Source organism: Stegostoma tigrinum, chromosome 28, assembly GCF_030684315.1.
Source record: "Stegostoma tigrinum isolate sSteTig4 chromosome 28, sSteTig4.hap1, whole genome shotgun sequence".
In the NCBI taxonomy this organism is placed as follows: Eukaryota; Metazoa; Chordata; class Chondrichthyes; order Orectolobiformes; family Stegostomatidae; genus Stegostoma; species Stegostoma tigrinum.
This window is the reverse complement of record NC_081381.1, coordinates 29,041,857-29,064,424: the sequence shown is the minus strand read 5'-3', so window position 1 is coordinate 29,064,424 and position 22,568 is coordinate 29,041,857. Positions and strand designations below refer to the sequence as shown.

The window sequence follows — 22,568 nt, the reverse complement described above, 5'->3', positions numbered from 1 at the left end:
GAGCGAGACTGTACACCAGATGTGGCCTCAGTAACACTTGGCACAGTCACAACAAGGCATCTCTATTTTTAATCTCAAACTTCTAGCAGTAAAGTCAAAAATCCATTTGCCTTCTTCATTACCTGCTACATCTGCATGCTAAACATTTTGTATTTCATGCACAAGAATACCCAAATCCCTCTGTATTACACATTTATTGGAGTCTGTCTATTTAAGTAACAGTTTGTTTTCGATTCTTCCTATTAAAGTGTAGGACCTCACAGTTTCCTACATTAAACTCCATCTGTCAAAATTTTAGTCAGCACTCAGGCTGTTTATTATCTGCTTATAGATTTCTTATGTCCACATCACATCATGCCCTCCCATCTATTTTTGAATTTGGATACATTACCCTCTGCCCCTCCTCTGAGTCATTCACATAGATAGCAAAAATTGAGGCCCTAGGACTGATCTTTGTGGTACACCACCAGTTATATCTTTCCAACCTTAAGACCCATTATTCATGACTCTCTGCCTTTTATATGTTAACCAGTCCTCCATCCATGCTAATACATTACCCCCAACTTTGCAAGCTCCTAGCTCTGTGCAATAAACTTTTATGTGACAGTTTGACAAATTGGATCTAGAGTAGAGTTCTTTGAGTATATAACAAGTAGAAGTAAAAGGGAACTGGGAAATGTAGTGTATTTGGATTTCAAGAAGGTATGATTTCTCTTTCACAAAACCATGTTGACACAGTTTGAATGCATTAAGCTTTTCCAAATGTAGTGCTATTTCTTCCCTAATAATGGACTTTAGCATTTCCCAATGAAAGATGTTAGGCTCATTGACCTATAGTTTCCTGTTTTCTGCCTCCTTCCTTCTTGAACAAGGACATCACAGTCACAGTTTTCGAATCCATTGGGATTGCCCCAGAATCCAATGAGTTCTGGAATATTTTGACCTAATCTTCCGGTTTTTTTGTAACCAGTTTTTTTAAAACTCTTGGATACAGACCATTGGTCCCAGTGATTTGTCTGCTGTCATCCCAATAATTTATCAAGCACTTTGTCCCTTGTTGTAAGATCTCTCTTCCCATTAGCACTTGCTTATCAAATAGGTATGGGATTTTTATATGGTGGTCTTCACCATGAAGACTGATATAAATATTGGTTTAAATTTATCTGCCATTTTCCTGTTCTCAATGATCAATTCCCCAGGCGCAGCTTCCAATTTAGCTATACTCCTTTTTATATGCCTTTGGAACCTCTTGCTGATTGTTCTTGTATTTCTTGTCAACTTTTCAGATGCCTGTAGATGTTTCCCAACCATGATTCCTTCCCTTGCTATTTCTTTCTTCCATTTGAACTGATTCCACATCACGAATTGCACCTTTATCACAACTAGTCATCTCACTGGTCTACTTATTTTATAAAAAAACTACCCCACCTCCTCCTTCTTAATGCCAGTTCCTCTAGAATGTTGAAAATTATTGGATATTTTAAGTTCCCGGGTAACTGCAGCTCCATCTCTGTAATAACTATTGTGTTGTATTCATTTATTTATTCATTCATTCATTTATTATTCAGCCATCAACTTGTTATCTAATGTTTATTCAGACAAAGAGCTTTAAGCTTTCACTTTACACCATTACTACCATTGTAATTCTAGTTCTGCTGCATTTTTCTGCTTATATTTTCTGTGCCTTCCTGTCACACTGATTTTTTTTTGCCTTTTCACTGCTCTGCACGTCAGATTTCTTAATTCTTTCTAACTTTTAAACTTCCTTTCAATTGAACCCTTCACTTCTCTCTATACATGCACTCACCTCCTCCAACAAACACCACTAGCTGTCGTTAAATTTGAAAGTGTGCAGAAAAGATTTACAAGGATGTTGCGAGGGTTGGAGGGTTTGAGATAAAGGGAGAGGTTGAATAGGCTGGGGCTGTTTTCCTTGGAGTGTTGGAGACTGAGGGATGACCTTTTATAGAGATTTCCAAAATCATGTGGGGCACCGATAGGGTGAATAGCTAAGGTCTTTTTCCCCCAGAGTAGGGGAGTCCAAAACTAAAGGTTTAAGGTGAGAGGGAAGACATTTAAAAGGGACCTGAGGGGTAACTTTTTCATGCAGAGATTGGTGCAAGTATGGAATGAGCTGCGGGGGATGTGGTGGAGGCTGGTATAATTACAACATGTAAAAGGCATCTGGATGGGTATATGAATAGAAAGCGTTTAGAGGGCTATGGGCCAAATGCTGGCAAATAGGACTAGATTAATTTAGGATATCTGTTCAATATGGACAATTGGACCGAAGGGTCTGTTTCCATGCTGTATATCTCTATGGCTCTATGAGTAGATCTTCCTTTCCAGTCGAGGAGTGCTGTCTTTTTGTTGAGAGGCACAGTTACTTCCAGTATTGCACACCCATCCCTCTATTACCAGTCTAGGTAGTGCAAATCACGAGCTTATTCCATCACTAATTGACCTCACAGCTAAACCTGTCCCTTTCCTCAGAAGCATTAAGAAAGAACAGCTTTACCATTTTGCAGTTCAGAGTGAGCAGTGGGACAGTCTCATGGAATGTTCACACCTGTACCTTACAGCCCACATCATGCATAGTGCTCAGGAACAAACAACCTAGTGGACTTTCATTCTGTCTGGGGATAGTGTGATCAGCCAAAAAGACTCTGTTTTGAACTAAGTGGAATCAGCTAATTCAGCACAGACTTGGACTGTGTTGTTTAGTTTGACACTAGCCAGTGAATTTTGTCACCTTCATCACTGGAAACTTAAATTGACTCACTTTCCAAATATGATCTTGTGAATCCAATACTTAAAGAAGAATGGGTACATTTTATTCAAGCATCTTGCAAACTGCTGGTGTCACAGCATGATTCTAAAATTGAATCTGTTGAACTGAACATGTTGAGCTTTATGCATGAAACACCGAAGTGGGTGGCATTCCTTTCTCAGTTGTACTCTGCTCCAAACCATAGCAAGAAAGATTTCCAATAAAGTATTATGTGTTAATTTCTGTAGAATTCCAAATCCTAACAAAAAAAATCTTTGATTCAGATGGAAAATATTTCCCACTGGTTAGATGCTCAGCTCATTTTGCAAATTGAATCATACTGTCAAGGACTATGTGGTCTTTCTCTTATAAAATTCAGCCAAGACTAAAAGGATGAAAATGTGATCTAGGTGTGAAATTCTGCTATGAAGTGGCTGATTCTACCTTGTCTTTTGCTTTTTTTTTCCTTCCCTTCCTTGTTTAATCTAATTTTTCCTAATCAACCTGCTCATAGAGGTTATTACATGCCTCTGGAGCAGGTGGGACTTCAACCTGGGCCTCCTGGTCCAAGGGTAGACACACGACCACTGTGCCACATGAGGTCCCCCGCCTGTCTTTAGGACCAATTCAAAACTGCCTGTACCCAGTGCGGTGATTATAATGAGATTAGCCAGCTGTCCTCGTAGAATATGAGTTCCCTGATTGGAGCTATTAATCTGGTCCATTAGGGAGCCGTGGCTGCCATAAAAGTTTGAATGCCACAGATACTGACTCTGAATGAGACAGTACTAAAGTCATGGACTGCTCATGTGTAAACGAAGGATGATTTAGTAACAGAATATTGGCCTCTATGGAGTTATTTCACCTGGCACCCAGTTGCCACCTTCAGCCAGAGAAACTGCTTGATGGCTGTTCCTGTTTCTTGATGGATTTGAAGCAAGCTTTATTGTCTCAATGTAATTGTGTTGGATATGATCTGGGAGTGTCTGATATCGGTACTGGCGTTCCAAATAGAACTGTTTCAATTAAGTAACTATATCTTTTAAAAATTATTTTGTGTAGTAAATGTGTATATAAAGTTTCAATTGTCATTTGCTTGAATACTTAATCGATAGACATATGTGTTGAGGTACGATCAAACAATCACAAAGACTTAGCAGTTTTAAGTGCATACCATTGTTTGTACTGTACCCAAGCCTCATTTAAGCCTATCAACATTTCTATCACTTCAATTTCATTTCAAAGGTCCATATTGCCTGAATGACCCACTGGGGTACATTTGAAAGCAAAGTTTCAGTGGCTGTTTTTTTTAATCACTGAGCTATGCACCATCTCCTGAACAACTGAGTGACATGTTCAGCCAAAAAGGAGGGTGGTTCAGAGTCAACTGTGATATTGTGGCTTTGAAGTCACATATAGACAAAATCAGGTAAAGATGGCAGATTTCCTTCCTGAAATTACACTTGTACGTCAGATTGGCTTTCATGCCTATTCAGTTTCTTCTTAATGACTATTATGGAGATCATCGTTCTACTCCAGGTTTATTTAATGCGCTGAATTTAAATTTCCCAGCTGTGGTGGGATTTGAACTCATGTTTCTCAATTGTGAATCCAGGCCTCTGGATCACCAGTCTAATCCTGAGCAAAGCATAAGAAACCATCCAGTTGGCCAGGCTGCATCCATAGCCTAGGCCCAGCCCCCCAGTCTCATGCACACACGTAAGACTGGCGCCTGGTCACTGACTGGATATGTAGGTCACCATATTTGGGAGAGGATCTATTAATCTTGGGAAGGAGAAATTCCCAATGATGGGAGAAACCAGCCACACCCTCTGTAACAGTGATCATGTGATGGGCAGGTAAAGGCTCCACCATTTACAAAGCCATTTGGGAAATCCCAAATCAAGGCAGATCTTAGAGATGACAAGGTATTCTCTATGATTGCTTTGAGTAAGAGACCAATAATACCAACCCCAGGGTCTACACTGACATTTCCCACCATAATCTAAATAATATGGTTCAATCAGACAAATAAGAACCTAGAAATATTCTATCCCTACGCTATACATTGCACAACTGAAACCAGTCCCCAAGTGATATTAGTTGTAGATTTGCACTCTTGACTTGCTGGACAGTAAGTTCCTGCAAAACAACAGGAAAGCAACTTCCTCTGCACTGGAAAGCTGAAGGAATCAAGTTGTCTCCAGCCCCCCTCCAACTCCTTTTAGCATCAAATCACAAACAACCTCTGCTGGACTGTAAGAGCTGCCCTCTTTGCTTGAGAATTATCCACAACCTTATTAGACACACAATCAGAGAAAATAAAATACCCTTTGAGAGTAACATGGTCATTGTAATAATTAATAAAAACTCAATCACTTCCAAAGAGGATGGAGAGTGTAGGCTTAGGGATGCAGAAAGTATTTTCATTGTTTCAATAGAGGATATTATTTTGGAACCAGAGTGAGGTGTACTACTGATCAGAATATTGGAAGCTTCATTCTATATTTAATGTGTGTTGTAGCTAACTGAGAATGACATGATTCTGAAACAGAGGGCTAATTTAATGCAGCCTATCGTCATTCAGAAAAGTAGCCACTGAGCCTGCTTAACCTTAGGAGAAGCCAAACTGCAGTTGTGGGAAAATATCCTGCAGGTGTTAAGTTGGAGATGGGAATGGACCATTAGAGAAACTCAGCTGCCCAGATGGGTTATCAGTTAGACCCATTGTTGACCCAATTGACAATAATTTTCCCAGAGCCCAGAAAAATTTAGTGGCCCCTCAATGATGACATGAATTACAGATTTCCAGGGGTTTCCCTCTTTCAAAGTTGCTGATTAGCTAACCAGGCATTGGGCACAGCAAGGACCATTGGAGGACACTACACTGCTCTTTCCTTTGTTGCTCTCTTTCTCTCTCTCTCTGTAACCCCAGCCTCCACCCATCTCCCACCCCCAAAACCCATCCTGCCCTCACTCAACAATGGCCTGGCTCCCTTGGCCATCCTAGATCTTTCCCTGGATACATTGCCAGCATAAACCACCTTCGCCAGAAATGGGACATGGAATACTTAGAAATTACATGCAACCTGGGGCAGAATTTAATGCAATTTATGCAGGTTGAGCCCATCAAAAGGAAAACTTTCAGGCCCTCAACATCCTTTAAATTCATTCATTTGATGTGGACATCTCTGGCTAGGCCAGGAATTATTACCCTTACAGATATGCCCAGGCAGAGGGCAGATAAGTGTCCACATGACTGGGTAATGGAGCTGGCCAGCCTGTGATTAAGTGGCAGCTCTCAGTGCGTGAGAGTTTTGCCCTTTGCTTTCTAAATCCCAGAGAATTTAGACCCTGGGGTAGTGGTGGCATTGTGCCACTGTCACTGGGATAGTTATCAAGAGCCACAGGCTAATGCTTTAGAGTCATGGGCTTGAATCCTACAATGGCAGATGTATAAATTTGAATTTGGCTCAGTGGTTAGCAATGCTGCCTCACAGCAGCAGGGACCTGGGGCGATTCCACCCTCAGGCGACTGTCTATGTGGAGTTTGTGTATTCTTCCCGTGTCTGTGTGGGCTTCCTCTGAGTGCTCCAGTTTCCTCCCACCGTCCAAAAATGTGCTGGTGTGGATGTGCAGGTTAGGTGGGTCATAGGGGAATGGATCTGGGTGGGATGGTCTGAGGGTTGGTGTGGGTTTGTTGGGCTCAAGGGCCTGTTCCCACACTGTAGGGTTCTATTTTTTCAAAAAAGTCTGGAATGTCAAAAAAAAACTAACCTGACAGTGGCTATTGTTGATTGCTGTAAAAACTATCTGTTTCACTAGTGTGAAAGGAGAAGAAGCTGCCATCCTTACCTGGTCTGACCTACATGTGACTCCAGTCCCTTAATGGTTGACTCTTGTCTTCTTGGGTAATAAAGCTGGCCTAGCTAGATGCTGTACTGCATGAACGAAAAAAAGAGTTGTGTGTTTGACAGGTTTCTTTGCAGTCGGCTGAACCTGCCTGAAGTATGTTAAATTCTGCCCTAAATTTTGTGTTCAATGTCTCAGCACTGATGTTCCTCACCTTGAAGAGCACTAAAGCCTCCAGCAATCCTTAAAATAAATGTAAGACCATTCTTTGATCTTGAACAATTGTCATTTAGGGTTATAAAGCAACTGTGGCAAGTAAACCTCTCCTTCAAATGCAGCTTTAACTAAGCTTTAATTTTTAAACTGTAACAGAATTTCAAATGTTAGTCTCCTTTTACGGTAACTCCTTCCCTCAGTGTAACTCAATCTCTCTAGATCATGCCAAGAACTTTTGTGATGTGTGACAGTCCTGCATTTTAAGGCCCCTGGAGACTCAGCAGCAAACTTGGGTCTGAGTCACAGAAGTACAAAGCAAAAAGTCACTCAGTAAATAAAAGGGATTCTTGGTCGCTTCGCTGGTGTGACGGTGGGAGCTTCATCCTTTTGGAATAACTGGCAGAGTTTTGCTATAATTCAAATGAACCAAAGATTCAGGAAGAAAAACAATCCAAGTTTGTCATAGTGGAGTCAGTTCAGCAGGAAGCCACACTCACTTGGCTCAATTCAGCAAGTCGAAACATTGACATTTTTATCGAAACAGCTTGTCCTATAATGACTGATATGACTATAAGACTATAATTCCTGATTTGTATCTGGGGTGAAGTCTGTGCAATTAACTGCCTGACACAAGCACTTCACTCTGCTCAGAGAAATAATAATCCCTTTGTACATATTCTACAATCCTCCATGTAGTTTTTTTTTTAATTAAAACTTCCAACTCGTGTTCCATACTCTTAATCTTTGATAGACTACATTCTGAAAATTGTTGAATGAAACAGTGATCCAATTTAGCTCATTCTCCCAACTTTCTCCTCTCCTATCAAAGCTGACCATTTAGGATATTGTAGCTGGGTGCTGCCTAGTACATCACTACAATGCTTTTCTCTCATTTGTGTTCCCTGATTGTGAGTTGGCAAAATATTTGAACAAGAGAGTCATCAGAAGAGAACCTAATCCTCCTCTCACCTAGTATGTTCACATAGGCAGAATACCTTCTGAGAACTTTCTTTCCCACTCTAGATCTTTACTGTCATCTGGTGTGAGAAGAATTGTCCCACTGCACACCCCAGATTAAGTCAAGGCCAATTATGGTCCAAAAATCAGTCCAGAGATGTGCAGGTTAGGTGGATTGGCCATGCCAAATTTTGTGTAGTGTCCAAGGATGCCTTGGCCAGGTCGATTAGCCATGGGAAATGCAGGGTTACAGGGATAGGGTTGGAGGAGGGAGATTCTGAATGGGATACTGTTTGGAGGGTTGAAGCGGACTCGATGGGCCAAATGGCCTGCTTCAATGCAGTAGGAATTCTGCAATTTCTATGGTCTGTGTAGGGTATGGCATTCGCAATCAAAGTTGAATCCTCTCTGTTTTAAAAAAAACAATCTTCCATCACATAAGAACAGGACTGTTTTAGTTTTGTTTCTAGCAAAACCGAATATGCCAAAGCATTAAACAGTGGTCTTTTGCCTGTTGGAGCCCGTTTGAATCTAACCCATAGAAAAGAGACAATGGGTGCCCTTCTCTGAGAAACGAGACGTCAGTGAATTCGTTTGAAGAGCCTCGATTCAACATTCGTAACAGTCTTCACGCACTAATGTTTTCCCACATTTGAAAGCCACTATAATTTGACAACCCTGCTCAGAAAACGTATCGAATATTTAAATTCCATTGGCATACAAGAAAGAATGGAAGCTGATATTCAGGGTGAATACCAAACCAAATTGAAAATGGGGTTGTTTGAGGTTTATTTACCAAGACTCAACTGATACAGCTTTCCTTGCAAAGAATATAGAAGCAGCCTTCACAGCTATGAGGTAATGCTCTTTGTGCTGCAGGAGGGCCATAGAAAGCAATGTGCTTGTGTAATGTGTCCTGTTGGGGTGAGGGGCAGTCTGCAGCGTGGATTGAAGCTGCAAGCGACAGGGCAGGCATTGCAAATTAAAATGCAGGGAAGTAATTAGAAAACAATAGCTGCCTGAGGTTGGTAACACATCAAAAGAGTTGGGATGATGTCAAGCAATTTTAAACGTGAGGTCTAGGCAGTTTGTGGCAACCTTCAGAATCAACCAATGAAAGCTGATTTTTTAAAGATGGTGAGTCAAAAGTCAAAGAGCATCTACCTTTTACACAGTCAGATGTAACACTACTCAGTTACTGTGATTTTGTAGACTTGGCCTGTGTTGAATTGTAAAAGAACTTTGAACAATTGAAAGAAGGAAATGAAAGAGCAAACTTGATTTCTGTCAATACCTCAGGCCACCCAAAGCAATTTTGAGTCAGATGAGGTATTTTTGAATTGTGGTCACTGCTGTAATGGAGGAAACTCTACACACAATTTGTGTACAGCAAGACCTGACAAACAATAATGAGATACAGAGATAGTAGGAACTGCAGATGCTGGAGAATCTGAGATAACAAGGTGCAGAGCTGATGAACAGAGCAGGCCAAGCAGCATCAGAGGAGCAGGAAGGCTGACATTTTGGGCCTAGACCCTCTACTGACCCCTTCTCCTGCCTCCAACATACCCCCTCCTCCTGAACACCATCCCAAGGCCATCTAACCTCCCTCGACCTCTTCATCTCCAACTTCCATTGAGACATCAATCACCTCAACCTCTCCACCCCTTTCACCCACTCCAACCTCTCCCCCGCAGAACGTGCAGCCCTCTGCTTAGCCCGCTCCAATCCCAACCTTGACATAAAACCTGCGGGCAAGGGAGGTGCAGTGGTAGTATGGTGCACTGACCTCTACATCGCCGAGGCCAGACGCCAACTCTCCGACACCACCTCCTACCGCCGCCCCCCCCCCCCCCCCCCCCCCCCCCGATCATGACCCCACCCGTGACCAGCAAACCCGTCATCTCCCAAACCATTCACCACCTCAGGTGACCTCCCACCCACAGCCTCCAACCTCATCGTTCCCCAACCCTGCACCGCCCGCTTCTATCTCCTTCAACTGCACTTCCCAGTCACAAGCCATTTCAACTGCGCCTCCCATTTCTCAGATGACATGTCCATCCTGGACCTCCTGCAGTGCCATAATGATGCCACCCAAAGGTTGCAGGAACAGCAACTGATATTCCATTTGGGAAACCTGCAGCCCAATGGTATCAATGTGGAATTCACAAGCTTCATAATCTCCCCTCCCCCTACCGCATCCCAAAACCAGCCCAGCTCGTCCCTGCCTCCCTAACCTGTCCTTCCTCCCACCTATCCCCGCCTCCCACTTCAAGCCCCACCCCCATCTCCCTACCAACCTCATCCCGCCCCCCCCCCCCCCCCGCCCCCGACCTGTCTATCATCCCTGGACTGACCTATCTCCTCCCTAACTCCCCACCTACACTCACCTTTACTGGATCCATCCTCACCTCTTCGGCCTGTCTGTCTCCTCTCCATCTATCTTCTCCTCTATCCATCTTCTATCTGCCTCTCCCCCTCGCTATTTATTTCAGAACCTCCTTCCCCTCCCCCTTTCTGAAGAAGGTCTAGGCCCAAAATGTCAGCTTTCCTGCTCCTATGATGCTGCTTGGCCTGCTGTGTTCATCCAGCTCCACACCTTGTTATCACAGTAATGAGAAACATGTTGGTTTGGTGGTATTGGTAAATGGATAAGAAGTGGTCAAACACTGAGGATAACACCCCATGCTCTCTCAATTACCACATCCTGTTGCAGCTTTCCTTTCAGACACTTATGAAGCTGGGTTTTGGACGACAGACTGGTGCTGGAGAAATCAGCCCACGTGGCTTTCACTTCAGATATATCTCCAAAAATCATTGTTTTCATAGTTTTCAAAATGAACTTTTAAACTTGTGACGTGAAGCCAAGAATGGCTTTCCCAGGATTTGTTAGCTTGTTTTAAAATTTCCAAATTTTCTGAATTTCATTCTATGGCTGCAGTTGTATCTATTACTTAACTCACCTTTCAAGGGCACTCACCTATCTCCAGACTGTCGAGAGAGCAAGGATTCAGATATCAGGATCAGACAACTCAACTGGATATCACCATCATTAACCTGAAGGCGCAGAAATCAAGCAATAGAGGATCTCTGAGGAAGGTGGGAGTCTCATTCAACTACCAAAGTCGCAGCCTGATTCTTAAAAAGTCCTTTTCATGGGATGTGAGCATCACTGCCAAGGCCAACAGTTACTATCAATTCCTAATTGCCCTGGCAAAGGTTCAACGCTTGAACTGCTGCAGTCCACATGGTGTAGGGAGACCTCCAAGTACTGTGAGCAAGGAAGTTCCAGGGTCTTGACCCAGTGCCAGTGAAGGAATAGTGATATAGTTCCAAGTCAGGATGTTGTGGCACTTGAAGGGGAACCTCCAGGTAGTGGTGTTCCAACGCATCTACTACCCTTGTCCTTCCAGGTGGTAGAGGCCACTGGTTTGGAAGATGCTGTCAAAAGACCCTTGTTGAGTTGGTGCAGTGCACCTTGTAGGTTGTATACACTGTTGCCTCTGTGCATCAGTCATGGAGAAAATGAATGTTTCAACTGATGGATGGGTGTCAATCAAGCAGGCTGTTTTGCCTTGGTTGATGTTAATCTTGAGTGTTGTTCAGCCTGCTGTCATCCAAGAAAGTGAGGGATCTTCCATTACACTCCTGACCTGTAGGTGGTGGATAGTCTCTGAGGGGTCAGGAATGAGCTACTTACCAAGAATTCCTCGTCTCTGACCTGCTTTTGTAGCCATCAACCTCACAACCAGAATTTAAATTTAATAGAAGGTGAGGGAGGGTGGAATTTGCCCTGTAGATTCCCAGCAGTGAATCCAGCCAGCTGAATGGTTGTTGTAATTTTTTTAGCAAAGAGGAGGATGTGATTTAGCCCAGTTCCTGTTATTTCTGATCTCCAGCCTACCCCAACCCACCTAATCATCACTAAGTTCATGCTGCCTTTCCAGTGCCAGGGACCATTCTCAAAGATCCCTAACTACTGCCCCCTGCTGCTAGAATTCTGTCCCCACTTCCAACCAGGCCCAATGTTGTGTTATCTTCACAATTCCTCACTCCTAGCTCCCTCGGGGCTCCAGTGTTGCATGTTTCAAGATCAGTGTGTTTTATCGGTGCTAGCCATGTGTGTGTCCGGGCGGCTGTGGTCAGAGGAGATTGGGAGGGAACAATGAGAGTGACTCGCAGCTGGACACACCCAAATATTAACCATCTTTTAGCCACTGAATCACTAATGTTGTGGCATCTGCAGGGGGTAGCGATGTTATCAATATGCTGTTCCTGTGTGGTGCACAGTGATTGTTTTGTGTCTCCATAGGGAAGTTGCTAATAGCTTGGTACGTGGCAAGCCTTAGTTACAGACACGGGTCATATAAAAGCTCAATTTGTTAAAGATGGCTGGTAGTGGGGATTTGATGGAAGATTTTGAAAAAGGATAACAACCAAAGCCCCGATAAGTTGAAAATGGAAGTGACATCCTTCTTTCATTAATTGCACCACAGCCAGCAAAATCAGCAAACCAATTTGCCATTAAAATCAAAAGTCAGAAACCACATGACACCAGGTTATGGTCCAACAGGTTTATTTGAAAGCACAAGCTTTCAAAGTACCGCTCCTTTTGTCAGGTGAAGCCAGTGAGAATGGTTAAGAGAGACAATGTGGTGGTTAAGAGAGACTCTGTTCACAATAAACTTTTAGCTGATGTGGACACCATGAATTTCATTACATGTGACTTTGGGACTGATAAACAACTATGGTTATAGGCTCCCAACTAACTATTTTGCTGGATGAACACAGCAGGCCAAGCAGCATCTCAGGAGCACAAAAGCTGACGTTTCGGGGGTCTAGGCCCGAAACGTCAGCTTTTGTGCTCCTGAGATGCTGCTTGGCCTGCTGTGTTCATCCAGCCTCACATTTTATTATCTTGGAATTCTCCAGCATCTGCAGTTCCCATTATCTCTAACTATTTTGCTTCTGTCAGGCTTTCAGGAAAAATGTTGCAAAACTATTCAGTCGTGTTTTCTAATTCCAAGCTATTTTTAATTTCTTGAGCTGTGTTGAATACTTACCGGTTATTTGTCTTAGTTTTATTTGAACACTTCGCAAAGTAACAGACTGTGGGCTGAAAGGAATGTTATTCATACAGGGATCTCAGGTAGAGGGCAAAGGATGGGATTGTTGGGTGAATCATGGGGTACTTTGTGGACCAGCCACTCCCCTCAGTAACTGATCATCTTAGATCCTTTTGTTGATTTTAACTCGGAATCTAAATTCACATCCTGGCAACTTTGCTGTGATGTTGGAACAGTGATCTGGAAGGAAGTAAGCAGGGATTGAGACATTGAAGAACAGTGCCTAAAAAGAAGAAAGAAAGTACATTTGAACATAAACTATCTGCGCAGTTGCTGTGCTGTGGAGTTGTTGAAACTGCAAAAGAAGGTTGAAAGGATTTTTAAGTACACTTATCAGTGTGTGTTTAAATTCCATTCTGAGCTAAAAGTATTTGCCTTTCAAAGCAAAATAAAATTCTCTGTACAATCTAGAGTGGTGGATGTTCAAGTACAAGCTCCTGTTTCCTTTTCCTCTGCATTTCGGACAGTGTGATTTACTGATGTAAACTAACCCAATCCATATTCTCCTCTCATATACTATTTTGCTGAGTGTGAAAATTATGATCTTGTAGATGGAGTAATAGAATGATACTACACAGGAGGAAGCCTTTTGGCCCATTTTAGCAAAACAAAATGAGGGGAAAAAAGTACATCATTATTTATAAGATATTACCATGGAACAAACCGTTTTAAAGCACATAATTCCTGTTAATGTCATATCATTGAATAACATGTCCTCTAGTGGTGCGGTGTGTATTGTCTCTAAACATTGATGCTCCACGATAACCAATCTAGGAATCTTCTCACCACCTCCCCACCATTCTGCAAACAAAAGAAAAATATGTGTAAAGATACACTCAAAAATAAATTGGGACTGACTGAAAATAGCCAATGTCTATTAACCAAAATCCTTTCACACATCACAAGCAGCTCTTAACCAACACAACAGTGAAATATTCAGTGATGCCACTGCTGCTGATGTAATACCTGTAGAACACAGCTGAATGAAAAACGAGACCAACACAACTGGGGAACCTTTTACGTGGCCAAAATTGAACATGCACTCACAGTCACCGTCTGAGTGAGAGCGCATGTTTGCTCCCCTGTTGTGTAGAAGCAAAATTCAAGTTGTAGGGAACAATTTGGGACACTTCTGAAAGGTATTTTCGTCTCAGTGGCATCAGCGATTGAAATTTCTGTTTGCCAACAAAACAGAAATAATTGCTGATAGTTGATCAAACTGTTAGGGGAAGGTGAAGGTAGAAAAGGTTGCCAGATTTTGGAGCTCAGTGGTTAGCATCGCTTCCTCACAGCACCAGGGACCCAGGTTCAATTCCACCCTCGGGTCACTGTCTATATGGAGTTTGTACATTCGCCCCAGTGCTTGCAAGGGTTTCTCCTGGCTGCTGCAGTTTCATCCCACAGTCTAAAAATGCGCAGGTTAGGGTGGATGGGCCATGCTAAATTGCCCATAGTATCCAGAGATGTGCAGGATTAGCCATGAGAAATGCAGGGTTGCAGAAATAGGGTAGTGAGATGGGGTTGGGTCTGGGTGAGATGCTCTTCAGAGGGTCAGTGTGGACTTAATGGGCCAATTGGCCTGCTTCCACATTGTAGGGGTTCTATAATTCTATTTCAAGTGGGGATGGGATGTTTATTGGTGAATACAATTGTTCCATAGGAGCTGGAGTTTACAGTATAGTGCTCTGAAAGGAGCTGGAGGGACTCATGCATCTTTGGTGACAGTGTGCTCAAACAAGGAGTAGCTAAAGTAAAAATCACAAATGGAGGGAAGCTCCATAGTACGTTAGAGGCAAAGGAACAGAAGGAAGTGCAGAAGCAGTTGGATTGAGAGGGATGAGGAGAGGTTTGTTTGGAACTTAAACAGCATGGATCAACTGTGTCAAATGATTTTATTTCAGTGTGGTGGACTCAAAAGTAATTCTATGAACTTTATGACTCTTTTTAATTCTATCACATATTTGTTCATGGACAGCACTTGCAGGCAGAAAACCACTTTGCAATAGTCATGGTATTATTTGTGAAAGAATATGTTGAACTATTTCCCCTCCATTAAACTTATTAACGGACTTGGAGATAAATGATCTCTTTTGCAATCGGACAATCCAATCCGATCACTGCGTGAGATTATCAATATTTGACATCTAACAAGGAAAAAAATGTGGAGGTCATTACCAATGGGGGGGGGGGGGAAACAAAGATGCAATATGTTTTGTCAAGCAACAAGCGGGTTGTGTTCTATTAGTATTTTTTTCTTCTCAGGAAGCTCCCCGTCCTTTGATGTACTCCTTTGAAATGTCTTTGTGTAGCTGTGATTTTGCCATTGGATGTGCTCTGAAAGAGCCTGCAGAGCACATAAGTGAAAAGTGCTGATGCCTGATGCCTGCTATTCAAGAGAGAGGGAGAGCTCTTGTTTCCCACTGAACCGAGAGGGACACTAAACAGTGTGGGCTGGAACCTCCGGCCTGAACGGTGATATCAGCACCGCTCCACAGGCATGTTGTGGGATTTTTCAGGGGCTTTTGTGAACAGCAGTTTTTTAAAGTAAAATTTGTCGTCAGTGCATTCAGGACAGGAGGCCGGGGAACTCGAGTGCAGGGTTCCTAATCGAAGTCTATTTCGATGACGTACAGTGGGTAGAGAGCCATTCATTCATTCGTTCTCACCTGAGTGGAGCCGTTGACATTGTGGGTGGGAGTTTGTTGCACAAATATAACCGTTTACACAGGATTTCCAGCACAGAAGCCGGCCACTCAGCCCAGCTGTTCATGCTGGTGTGTATCACTCCATGTGAACCACACCACATTGCCATCACCATTCTTTTCTGCCCCCCCCCCTCAAGTACCCGCACTTTCCCTTTAAATGCATCATTCCAACCAACCGCTGGGTGAGCCCATTTCTCCTGAATTCCTCATTGGAATTTTTTTTAAAAAATGTATTCTTTTAAGGGGTGTGAACATCCTGACTGTGCCAGCATTTATTGCCCATCCATAATTCTCCGTAATTGGTGAGGTGGCCGTACTACCTTGTCAAATTGCTGTGCGGTCCATGTGATGTAAATACACCCACAGTGCTCTTAGGAAGGAAGCTGCAGGCTTTTCACCCAGAAACACTGACGGAATGGTGATTTATTTCCAAGTCAGGATGATGCTTGCTTTTAGAGGAGAACATAGAGGTTGTGGTGTAACAAGCATGTGCTGCCCTAGTCCTCCTTTTGGTAACGGCTGCAGGTTTGGACGGTATTGCTGAAGGTCCCTTGGTGAGCTGTTGCTATATTGAGAAGTAATTATTTCAAGTATTTGCCTTCTGTTTTGGACATCCTCACAAGTGGCCAATTTTTGGTTCTATAAATCCTCTTTAATTCACACGAAGAAGTCTAGTGAAAGTACAGCCTCTTGGCGTTACGTTTTTGAATGAAGATGCTTTCTACGGAACCTGACAGGAGTATCAACTATCCACTGGATTGCCGAACTTCTTATCGGAGCGAACACTCTCTTGAATGTAGCTGTTTGTGCTCAAACATTGAATCAATCAAGCTTGCAGCCCAGAGGAAGACCATCCTGCCCAATACAGCTGTGCCAGTGTTTTGTAAGCATTAGACCGTTAGCGCTATTCCCTGGACGTTTCCTTTTTCGGATATTTATCCACCGTTTTTGAAAGCGATTATCAACTCTGCCTCCTTGTTGATTCTGGGGGTACATTTCATGGTCCAATAACTCACTGCGTCAAAAATAAGAAGGCTTTTCAAGTCACCAACTGTTCTTTTTGCAGATGAATTTTTAAATTTGCCCTCTGGTAGCCAAGTGAGAATAAAAAGTGATTGTGAAATACAGAGACTGTTCCACTCACTATGTAACCCGTATGGACTCCATTGCTCGTGGTTGCTAGGGAAAACTATGTGTATTGATAGCCTTATCCCACATTGAACCAAGCAGATTCTACACAAGACACCAGACGTCCTTAGATCCTTTCACTTGGCTGCTCCTGATCCTCAGGACTGCATTGGATTGGGTGATTAATTCATTCATTTCCCTTATCCCCTGCAATTTACAGTACTCTAGCACATTCATTCCAACCTCTTAGATATAGGCGATGTGAGGGGTCGTGGGGTCAGCTGGCTTCCGTTTTGACAGCTGCACTTTAAGATGATTTTCACCCAGGCAGGCAACGAAAACAAAATCAATGCTCCCAGTGTTAGAAATGACTCCCGATCACACAGGGAGATGCTGGTTCATATCAGAACAGTGCCTTTGCGAGTTGGTCACACAAGCTGTTACCTCAGCCTTTAAGGTAAGTCATTTGTGGATCTAATACATGCCTGGATCTCTGGTTTATATGTCTGACCCCATCCGGTTGGGAGCAGGATTGATAACTGTAAGGAGACGCAGATTGATAGAGAATACCAGTAATAATGGGAACTGCAGATGCTGGAGAATCCAAGATAACAAAGTGTGAAGCTGGATGAACACAGCAGGCCAAGCAGCATCTCAGGAGCACAAAAGCTGACATTTCGGGCATAGACCCTTTATCAGATACCATGAGACTCTGATGAAGGGTCTAGGCCCGAAATGTCAGCTTTTGTGCTCCTGAGATGCTGCTTGGCCTGCTGTGTTCATCCAGCTTCACACTTTGTTATCTTGATAGCGAATACAGTGTCTTTTGAACTCTCCTCTTGAAAAGGTAGTGAGACCAGGGTCCTTCAATATTTCTAAAGTGGTTGGATTCTTATTGAGCGAAGGGGTGAAAGATTATCAAGAGTAGGCGGAAATACAGTATTCACGTTACGATGGAATAATTTAAAGTCTTATTGAACAACAGTTTAAGGAAATGAATAGTATACTTCTCACTAACCTTCTCCATCTCTCACTCACACTACATTGTCCTTCTAAAACTCATTTTGTTCACACCTTTGATCCCCTGTGGGTTTGTTGTTAATTTCTCTCCAATACCACTCCCATAAAATGCCTTGGGACATTTACCAGGTTAAGGAAATTATATAAAAGCATGTTATTCTTGCCAGTGTGATCCTGAACAAGTATCGTACTTTAATGAGTGTTTAGTTAAGACAGGACTTTCATAGGTGGGTGCTGTAGTTTTAGGCGAAAGTTCATGTATATCAGATATGACAAAACAGAATGTGTTGCAAAAGCTCAAGTCTGACAAGAGATAGATGGTTAATGTTTTAAGTCTGCTGACAGCTCTTCAGAACGGTATATGCAGATGCAGAACTAATTGCAGGCCTGTCCTATCAATGATGTAGAAACAGTAGCCACAAATAATGATCAGTATTTTCAAAATATGTGCATGTAAGTATGCAATGCATGTTCGATACCAGCTCAAAACATCAGTTTGTGAAAACCATCTTCGCTACAAATTGCCAGGTTCAGTTTAATTGATCTTTGCTTATCTGTTCTTAGCTCTATTGGTAACAGATTGAACTGAATGTAATCTAGTTCATGTGTCCCAAATCCCTACAGTTGGCAAATGGGTGGGGTCGGGTGGGGTGGTTAAAGCTTAGTGCTCTTTGAATCAGCAGGTAATCCAATTGGCTAAACTTCTGAGGTTTGCTTCTCAAATAGACAGGCAGAGTTTACATGGCAACTTCTGATCTCGCCAACACTTTGTGGTGAATGTGCCTTCACTGCATATTCGATATCTTGTCACATGGGCATCTTGAATATGGACCAGGCCACAGTAAATCGTATTTAGTATATTTTTCAACTGAAGTATTGTAGGATACTTTGTATTGTATATTTGAATCAGAGCCTCTTCAGAAACAATTAACTTCACAAGAATCCTGGTGTGGATCCAAAGATGGATTTGTAATTTGAATGAAATGTATGGAATTTCAGTGAAGATTTATGAATTAAAACTCCCAGTGATAGAACACCTTCGCTGATCATTTGGATTTCCATTGATATCAAATAGAAAACTTCATTTGTGCACCTGCCATCCTCCTTCCCATTTGAATTGAAAATGTTAAACCCGAAGATTTCATTTAATTCATTTCGTACCTTCTGGAACATTTAGACTGAGTAAGTCGCAATTGCAAATTTATGGTCCATCCCCAGTTGCCCTCAACTACGTTGCCTGGTCGTCAAGTCATCAGTAGATCAGACGCAGGCAGCAGTGACATATTCTCCCCAAAGGATGCTAGTGAACCAGTTAAATTATTTTATCCATGGTGGACCACAGATTACCTAATTTAGTAAGTAATATTCCTTTATTTGCTACAGTGAGATTTGAATTCTCATCCCCAGGGGAGCTTGTACCTCTAGCATAATGACTAGAGGATAATACCATCATTGATTTTTTTTGTAGGACAAAGTGCAGTATGTGTGCTCAAGGGCTTGTGCTTTTTCAAACACAGAGCTATTTTCTGAAGTTTGGCAGCAGATTGATCATCAGTCACTGAAGAGTAATAACGATCGAAGAGTTGAAGCTGGTTTTCAAATGTGTATTGTGATTTCAGCTGGTGTAATGAGGAGTTCCTCACAATATGCTTATTTGATATTACAACTCAAAGGATGGACAGCTTTCATGGTATGTATATGGTGAGTATTTGCTTCCACACGGGTGGATGTCAACAAGTTTGCACCCGTTTTCCTTAATACATTGCTGACCATATTTCTTCTGCTCGATTGTGATGTGTAAACTATTTCTATTTTTTAAAAAAAACAGAGACCAGCCTTCCCATTTAAGCTTTTAACAGCAGCAGCATCTTCGAAATGTGTTAACCCCAATTTTCTTCTGGTCAGATTACTCAGTATGTGTATGCTTCCATCAACACTGTGAAACTAATTCAATTTGGTCCCATCCTTGTGGCACTGCCGTAATCACTCCTGCTGAACAGTTATTGAACTTGCTTTGTAGTGTTTATATATGTTTAATGTGTTTGATCTGTGATTACTTGGTGTTGACATCAGTTGTTCCCTGTACTTGACATTTTTAAATTGATCTTAAAAGAACTACACAAGAAGACTTGAGCTAGTCAGAACTGCCAATTCTGGAGTCTGAGATAGCAAGGTGTAGAGCTGGATGAACACGGCAGGCCAGGCAGCACTAGAGGAGCAGGAAAGCTGACATTTCAGGTCTGGACCTAAAACATCAGCTTTCCAGCTCCTCTGATGCTGCCCAGCCTGTTGTATTCATCCAGCTCTACACCTTGTTTTCTTACACAAGAAGCTTTACAGTTCTGTTCCAGGAGACTTGAGCATCTTTACTTTGACTCTAACTCTGTGCAATATTTAATTCTGAAAATGTAAATGAAGACAGAAATTAATTTCTTCAAAAGACGCAATTCACCCCATCCTGCATCTGCTAGAACACAAATGCAATAAAGAAATCAAGAGGATCCTCTTTACCCAGAAAGCAGTGAGAATATGGAACTTACTGCCACAGGATTTGGGGCAATCGACATCAATCCCATTAAGGGAAGCTAGATAAATATACAAGAGAGAAATGAAAAGAACGTACTGACAGGCTAGATGAACAAAAGTAGAAGGAGATTTGTGGAGCATAAACACCAGCTCAGAGCAATTGAGCCAAATGGCCTATTTCTGGTGGTATCCATGGAATTAGAATATGGAATGGTAGCTCCACATTTTCTGGTGCTGCAATGCTGGTTGTTTTACCTAGACCATGTGTGATGGTGCACCCAAGGCCTGATTCCATCCGATGTTACCAGGCCGATGGGAAAGTCCGCATTAGGCTGCAACACTATCCCACTGGAAACTCAATCATTTACCCAGCCCTGGAGGTGGGGTAAAGGAGAGAAATTATCTGCGTCTTATTTTTCCTCTCTGACCCAAGTAAAGGGGGAACTCCACAAGACTTTTCTAAATCACACTATTTCCTTTCTGCATCATAGCCTAATTCATATGACCTACCTATGCCCAAACATGATTTAGTGTTATAACGGGATCTCCACTGTTTCCCCTGGGTTTGGCTAGTCTCTCGCTGGAGTCACGGTCAATAATTCTTCAAATACCGTTGATCCTTAAATTAGTTTTCAGTTTTTAGTCAGCACTCAACATCAATTGTTTGGGCACTAGTTCCAGTTCTGTGTGGTAAAAGCAGGAAATGTTTCTCAATGTACTGTCATATGGCATGTATTAGTGAAAACAACATAAATGCTGATTTATTTAACTTTCATTCAGCTATGTTTCGGACATTCCATTTTCTTGTTTGTAATTACAGTGCTAAGACATGGCCTATAATCAGGGCAAAACCAAGAAAGCTTGGAAATTTGCGTTATGTTCAAACATATCTTCAGATACATTTAGACAGGTAATGGAGAGAGTTATGGAGAGAGGATTAAAGAATGCTGCGATTTGAAACAAAAATTTCCCAGTCTCCTCCATAAAGGCAGAGTTCTACGGGTATACCTAAACTGCATTTACATAGCAGTGCAGAGCTGGATATGCCTCAACACTGTGACCATTGAAATCCTTTGTGACTATCTGTGGTGTGTCTTATCAATTGAACTGTGATGCTCAATACAGCGAATCACTCCAAACTCCTCCTCCACCTCCATGGTGCTGCCCTCTCCTGGATCCATTTTTATTTCTCCCAATTGAACCTGCACAAATCTGGCGACAGAGTAGATTTGTAACTCAGGTTGTGGATGTTGAGGTTGGTTGGCCTGCCAAGCTGGTTCGTTTGTTCCGCAGACGTTTCATTACCCTGCTGCATTACCCTGAAATTTCTGCGGAACAACGAACCAGCTCAGCGAGCCAACTAACCACAAAATCTGACTACAATTTTTCTTTGATAACAAAGTGTGGAGCTGGATGAGCACAGCAGGCCAAGCAGCATCTCAGGAGGACAAAAACTGACATTTCGGGCCTAGACCCTTTGTTCTTTCACCTTTTGAATGCCTTAACCTTTCATTTTTGCCTTTTTTTTGTACATTCACAGCATGCGGGTGTTGCTGTCTTGCCCATCAGTAGTTGCCCTTAAGAGGCATGTTTTTGACGTCATTGCTGTATCATAACATACAACCTGAAGGTTTAAAAATCACATTCTCCATCTTACCTCGGATAACTTGAAACATGACACTCTATTGGAAACACTGTCCTTTGTTGTAACCTAATCATTTAATGCTATCTGCCTGAGGAACATAATATTTGTAGAACACAGTTGGGAGATAACATAAACATTGCTACATCAGGTAAAACACCGGAAGTAAACTCACACCAGCATCAGCTGCCATGTTTAAGTTGATGCCGTCCAAATCTGACATCTCACTTAACTCCATGATGACAGGATTACATAAAGCATAGAAACAGCTAATGCAGTCCAACGAGTTCTTACTAATATTTATTTTCCATTCAAACTTAATCTTATTGTTCCTCACCTAAATCTACTGTGATAACTGTCTTTTCCTTCCTCTCATTTGAATCAATCTGTTCAGCTGTTCACCTCTGAAGCAAGTAATTCTCAAACCCAGGTTTGAGATATGGACACTACCATTGTGCCACAAGGCCTCTCCCTTCTTGCATATGTTTGTCTCATTTCCACTTAAGTACATCTATAGTAATTGCTTCACCCACTCTCTATGGGAGTGAGTTCCACACTCTTATTTTTCTTTGCAGAAAGACATTTCCGCTGAATAACTCTATTCTTGGTGACTACCTAATGATCAT

The 22,568-nt window shown here is 42.3% G+C and overlaps 1 protein-coding gene across 1 annotated transcript in view; it reads left to right on the top strand.

Moving 5' to 3' along the window:
• Positions 1-22,568, top strand: part of acap3a (ArfGAP with coiled-coil, ankyrin repeat and PH domains 3a) — a 309,102-nt gene that overhangs the window by 133,371 nt on the left and 153,163 nt on the right. The window lies entirely within an intron of this gene.